The following is a 6,107-nucleotide window of genomic DNA, read 5'->3' on the forward strand; positions in this document are numbered from 1 at the left end:
AATGCACCAATGAATGAATGTGTGCCTAGACCCAAATCCGGAGAGTAAAAAAAGTTTTTTGATTAGTTTTCCCGTTCTTCACATTGGTTTGTATTTTGTTGATTTCGTTCCCCTTATCTCTAATACATATTGACTATTAGTTACATTATCATTAAAGTATATAAGTACATGAATAAAGACAGATTGTTATCATCATCCTTGCTTAGATTCAAAATAACCAATAAAGAAGTCTAGCCAGCCAATGTGTTCATCTGTCTTTCTTCATTCACTTATATTACAATAATAATAATAATAACTTTTTATGGCCTGCCAGGAGAGAGGCACTTTTTCAGGAAGGAACCAAGCCACTAATATTTGTTAGCCTTCATTAGACCCTCGTGAATCTATCTATCTATTGCATAGATGTTTGGCTTTGGAAAACACAACAGCCTATTTTCCATTTAGATAAATGACAACAAAAGACAACTGAAACAATCAATTCAAATTTCCTGTCAATAATCTTTAATGTGTAAACAACATTATTCAACTGCTAGTGTCTGTGCAGAACACAAAAAGCACTCTTCATTCAGAATTAACCTTCCGAAAACAACAACTAGAAAGCTAATTATTGAAATTATCATTTCTCCCAATATTAAGTTGAAGATTATTGTCTTGCTCAGTAACTCCTGTTACCATAGTTATAGGGCACAAGTATTAAGTTTCCTATCTCCTGCCTTTCTCCTAATAATTGCAACTCTGGTGATATTAATTTCATGTCATTTGTTTGACAGTACCAATATTATGTCTAATAAAGCCAGAAATCCATTAAGTCTCCCATTAAGTTTTGAGCCCTGCATGACCTCTCTCATGTTTCTTGGCTGGACAGTAATTTTTATAGAGTAAAATTGTTTATCAATCACCAAGTATCTGAGTATTTATTGGCCTTTTTTGTTGAGAATTAAGTCATTTGATTGCAGCACTGCTCTGTGCGTCAGAAAGTTTTGAAACCGTGAATACAAAAAGCGAGTTTTAAAAAGAGTAAATGACAGCAAAGACCTTATGGGCTCAACCACCGTTTACTTAATATCTTTCACAGGCTTCCTAATCACTGAAAAGAGTGCACAAGTGGATGAACAATCGATCTTGAAACAAAAATTTGTGAGCCGAGGTCTCATTTGCCCAGTTCAAAACTGGAAATTTCATGTGTGCCCTATATAGAGGGCTGGTCTGGCAGTTTTAATGGGTAATGTGGCATCTCTCGTAGCGTATAATATGATTGGGTTACTACCCTAGCCAAAAACAAAAGACCAAACAATTGAAGCAATGACTTACACTTCAAAACAATAGAAGCTGCTTACAATACCAAAGAAAAGCAAGTTATGAGAGCTGCTACACTACCAGTATTAATACTTGCCATTTGCATCAAAGGGAGGAATGGACATCAGCCTCACTTCCATTGATGGGCTAAGCATCTACGGAATTTGTAGATGTGCATAGAATTTTGAATTTCACTTCATGCAAAAATTGCCCTTGTTCCAATTAAGAATAATAATATCATTGTCATTTGCGTTTGTTTGTACATGTGGAGTCAATTTAACTGGCTCAATAAAGCAATCACTGGCTCAAATGATTGAGGTGATGTCATTCCAAGTCACTAAAGCTACATATTAAATCAACCTCTCATTCACTTGCATTTGGGAAACTGGAACAACGAATTCATGGAACGACTGAGAAATTATCGGTACCCTGTCTCGGTAATGAAGATAACATTTATCTTCAACTAAATTATTCTTATTCTGTTAGGCCCTCTTGTTTGAAAACATGCAACTTTCAGTCAAGCTCTCATGCGGGTCACAAGATTTTGAGGAAACAAATTGAGGTGTGAACTTTTGCAAATTGATTCTGGTCTTTGGGAAGTGAAACTGCTTTTGGGAAATCAGACGGTTTTTCACTGCTCGGAGCTTGACTGTAAGACTGCATGGAGAGAGAGTTAGTCTTTGACTGCCTTGTGGATGGTATGAGTGGAAGTCATGAGTTTGTAGACGCCGGCTCGCTTTTTGGTGGCTTGCAATTGTACAGGAACAAGGCTGTCGATGCCTTCTTTCCACTCTTGACCTGAGAGTTCAAGCTTATACAAGTTGGTGCCTATGTGTTTGTAATACAACAGCATTGCCTCTCTTTCTTTTATGGACTGGATCTGGTGCTCTCCTCTGTGACAACAGCCACGAAATCACCCCTGTTTACATCCGCACAACCCTCTTCTGGTTCCTCAGCAGTCGCATCTTCCTCTTCGTTGAGACGGCCCTCTGCATAATCTCTGGCCAAGTTAACCGCCAGCCATTTCTTCTGATTTGCTGTCCACCGATCGTATGTAGTTTGTGCTTGTTTATGTGAATGCCTGAGCGCAGATGCCAAGGAAACCTCGAGAGAGTCGGTAAGTCCCTGTTAAAATCATAGAACAATGTCTGAGTCATGATTGACCAAAGACTTAAAAATGCCAGCCAGCTAGCGAAAAGAAAAAATGTATATTTCATAATAGGCCACTTTCAAAAATACCATAATACTTCTTGTTAAAAATATATATTTTATAATAGGCCACTTTCAAAAATACCATAATACTATTTGTTTGCCCTCTAAAATTTTGCATAAGAACTGTTTCCAGTTTCACCTGGGACTGAGAATGGTCCCAAGAGAAAATAGAAATAATAAATTGAAGGGCTGAGTGCAAAACCATGCTAAGTGACGACTTGGGTGAAAAAAAAAATTTTCGCGAAAGGGCTTGAATTCTTGCATGTGGTCTTCAATGTAATAGAAAAACGTGGCCCTGTATTTTTGTCGCTGGTTTTTGCTTCGTTTTCGAGTTATAACGTATGCAAAAATACTTGGCTTTTCCTAGCCATGTTTTTAGGAGTTTATTTGTTGAACAGCAAACAGGCAGACTGTTTATATAGTGTATGAAGTCAAAATCAAATCTCACAGCATATATAGAGCGGAAATCTGGGAACAGATTGTTTACGTCGGGTATTGTGACGTGAGCACAACACGTGAATCGATCGAGAGTCAAACGAAATTCATCGAACAAAAAAGAGATGTGCCGCATTAGAGCTCTGTCAACTAATATGTTAAGCATTGTTTTAAAGTACCTTGTGTGCCTGCCTGGTGGTTGAGAGGCATCATAAAGCCTCGATAAACCCGTAAGTCATCAGCACGTTTTAAAGAATCAAAATGTGTTCTGAAACTTCGAAGACAGCTGATATACCGTAATCGTGTTATCGGCGTTCGAAGTCAGATGGAGCCAGGCAGCAAAGTCCAAGAGCAGTTCTTGCCCAAAAAAAATAGCCTCTGGTGAGTCGTGGCTCATTTGCCAAGCGTTGCTAGCGTCAAAGCTTGGAAGCGGACTCGGATACTAGACAAATTTAAATTTGTCTTGTATCGAGCGCCATGCTTTCCCGCGCACGAGGTGTAAAGACCCTTCCCGGCATGCATTGCGATCACGTTCTCCGCACATTTCTCGAACTGGTAACTAGATTGTTTTAAACATAAGAATGGCCAGCAAGTAGCGATCGATTGTAACATAGATCTGTGACCCAGGTTGCGTTGGTTTTATTCAAATCGGCATGATTTGTAGTGTTTTGAGCTTCTGGGATCAGCGGACATGCAGATGTATGGAGACCCGTACGTTGCGGAGAAGGGTTTAATCTGTTAATCTGTCAGCCCTATTTATTACGCGTTTTCACGTGAAATCAACATCATTGCGCTTATAAGTTGCGTGAAATTACCATTTTGTTGTTTTCTAAGTGAAACTAGCATCCTTGCCGTCAAGCGTTAAGGAGAAATCAACATTTTAACCTATTTAGACCTGAAATTAACATCATTGAGCTTATGCGCTGCGTGAAATTGACATTTTGCTCGTTTCTAAGAGAAATCAACCTCCTTCCTGTCACGCGTTAACGTGAAATCAGCATTTATAACCTTTTTCCTTTTTTTAAAGGAATTGACGGAAGGGCACCACCAGGAGTGGAGCCTGCGGCTTAATTTGACTCAACACGGGGGAAACTCACCAGGTCCAGACATAGTAAGGATTGACAGATTGAGAGCTCTTTCTTGATTCTATGGGTGGTGGTGCATGGCCGTTCTTAGTTGGTGGAGTGATTTGTCTGGTTAATTCCGTTAACGAACGAGACCTTAACCTGCTAAATAGTTACGCCAATCCCGATTGGCGGTTAACTTCTTAGAGGGACTGTTGGTATCCAACCAAAGTCAGGAAGGCAATAACAGGTCTGTGATGCCCTTAGATGTTCTGGGCCGCACGCGCGCTACACTGACGATGTCAGAGAGTGTCTCCTTCACCGAGAGGTGTGGGTAATCTTGCAAACATCGTCGTGCTGGGGATAGATCATTGCAATTTTTGATCTTGAACGAGGAATTCCTAGTAAGCGCGAGTCATCAGCTCGCGTTGATTACGTCCCTGCCCTTTGTACACACCGCCCGTCGCTACTACCGATTGAATGGTTTAGTGAGGCCTCCTGACTGGCGCCGATACTCTGGCAACAGAGCGCCGGATGCCGGAAAGTTGGTCAAACTTGATCATTTAGAGGAAGTAAAAGTCGTAACAAGGTTTCCGTAGGTGAACCTGCGGAAGGATCATTACCGATGCAATCCAAAAACAACTCCGTTGTTTGCTCTGTGAACTGTACCAAACCATTTAGGGGTCGGCCCGGGCCGTTAAATGGCGATCGGACGTGCAACCGCGCGGCCGCCTCGCCTGCCCCGCCTGTGTTTTTCCTGTGGCCAATGTACGTGTCTATTGTCTGATGTGACTGTGACGGCGTCCGCCGACCGGCGGTTCGCCCGAAAGTTGAAAAGAAAAATGCCAGAGACAACTTTTGACGGTGGATCTCTTGGCTCACGCATCGATGAAGAACGCAGCCAGCTGCGATAAGTAGTGTGAATTGCAGAATTCAGTGAATCATCGAATCTTTGAACGCAAATGGCGCTCTTGGGTTCTCCCAGGAGCATGTCTGTCTGAGTGTCGGATATCATCCATCGCAGGCAAAAACTTGCCGGCGGCGTTGAGGCGTCACGGCCACCCAGTGGGAGCGGCCGTGTCCCTTGAAAGGCAGAGAGACTCACTGCGGTTGCCGGGTTTTTCCCGCGGCACACCAGCGGAGGCTAAAAGTGTGACCAGTCCTTCGCGTGCCGTCGGGTGCCCGCCGCTCGAGTCGCGGAGGCGAAGCATACCTTCTTGACCTCAGATCAGGCAAGGCTACCCGCTGAATTTAAGCATATTAATAAGCGGAGGAAAAGAAACTAACAAGGATTCCCTCAGTAACGGCGAGTGAAGCGGGAAGAGCTCAAATTTGAAATCTCCGATGCCTGCATCGGCGAGTTGTAGTTGCGAGAAGCACTTTCTAGGTGGATCGGCGGTGCCTAAGTTGCTTGGAACAGCAGGTCGCAGAGGGTGACAACCCCGTCTGTGGCGCCGCCGGCCGCTGACGATGTGCTTTCGAAGAGTCGGGTTGTTTGGGAATGCAGCCCAAAATGGGTGGTAAACTCCATCTAAAGCTAAATACTGGCGTGAGACCGATAGCGAACAAGTACCGTGAGGGAAAGATGAAAAGAACTTTGAAAAGAGAGTTAAAAAGTACGTGAAACCGTTGAAATGGAAACGAATGGGCTCAGCAATGCGCCGTTTGAGATTCAGCCGGTGGGTGGGATCGACGGCGGGTTTGCGGATCTGAATGGACCGCGGCCCGGTGCTCGTTTCTCCCCCACCGTCGCACTTCTCTTGGGCGCGCGTCAACGTCGGTTGGGACTGGGTCTGAAAGGTACCGGGAAGGTAGGTGTGGGCCTCCGGGGTCCGTGCTGTTACAGCCCGGTTCTCTCATGGCTCGGGCCCGACCGAGGAGTTGCAGGGCATGCCTCCTGTGGCTAGGGTCCCCTCCCTCCGGCCGGCTGTCCAATGCGGTGGACTGCTTGCAGTGCTCGGCGAACGCTGCCGGTCGTTGGGAGTGGTGATCTCGTACCATGCCCTTAGGATGTTGGCGGTCATATGGGTGCATCCGACCCGTCTTGAAACACGGACCAAGGAGTCTAACATGTGCGCGAGTCTTAGGGTGAGTGAAAAC

The 6,107-nt window shown here is 44.1% G+C and overlaps 1 non-coding gene and 2 pseudogenes across 1 annotated transcript; 2 read left to right on the forward strand and 1 right to left on the reverse strand.

Annotated features, from left to right (window-relative positions):
- Window positions 1-478: 478 nt before the first annotated feature.
- Window positions 479-2,424, reverse strand: LOC149095287 (uncharacterized; annotated as a pseudogene).
- Window positions 2,425-3,906: 1,482 nt separating this feature from the next.
- On the forward strand, window positions 3,907-4,629 carry LOC149095288 (small subunit ribosomal RNA; annotated as a pseudogene; the record flags this gene model as incomplete).
- Window positions 4,630-4,860: 231 nt separating this feature from the next.
- On the forward strand, window positions 4,861-5,014 carry LOC149095289 (5.8S ribosomal RNA). The gene has a single exon (XR_016205037.1). It is a non-coding gene; the product is annotated as a 5.8S ribosomal RNA (ribosomal RNA).
- Window positions 5,015-6,107: the final 1,093 nt, after the last annotated feature.

Source organism: Orbicella faveolata, unplaced genomic scaffold (assembly GCF_042242905.1).
Source record: "Orbicella faveolata isolate gen_17 unplaced genomic scaffold, um_ofav_v1 contig_53, whole genome shotgun sequence".
NCBI lineage: Eukaryota > Metazoa > Cnidaria > Anthozoa > Scleractinia > Merulinidae > Orbicella > Orbicella faveolata.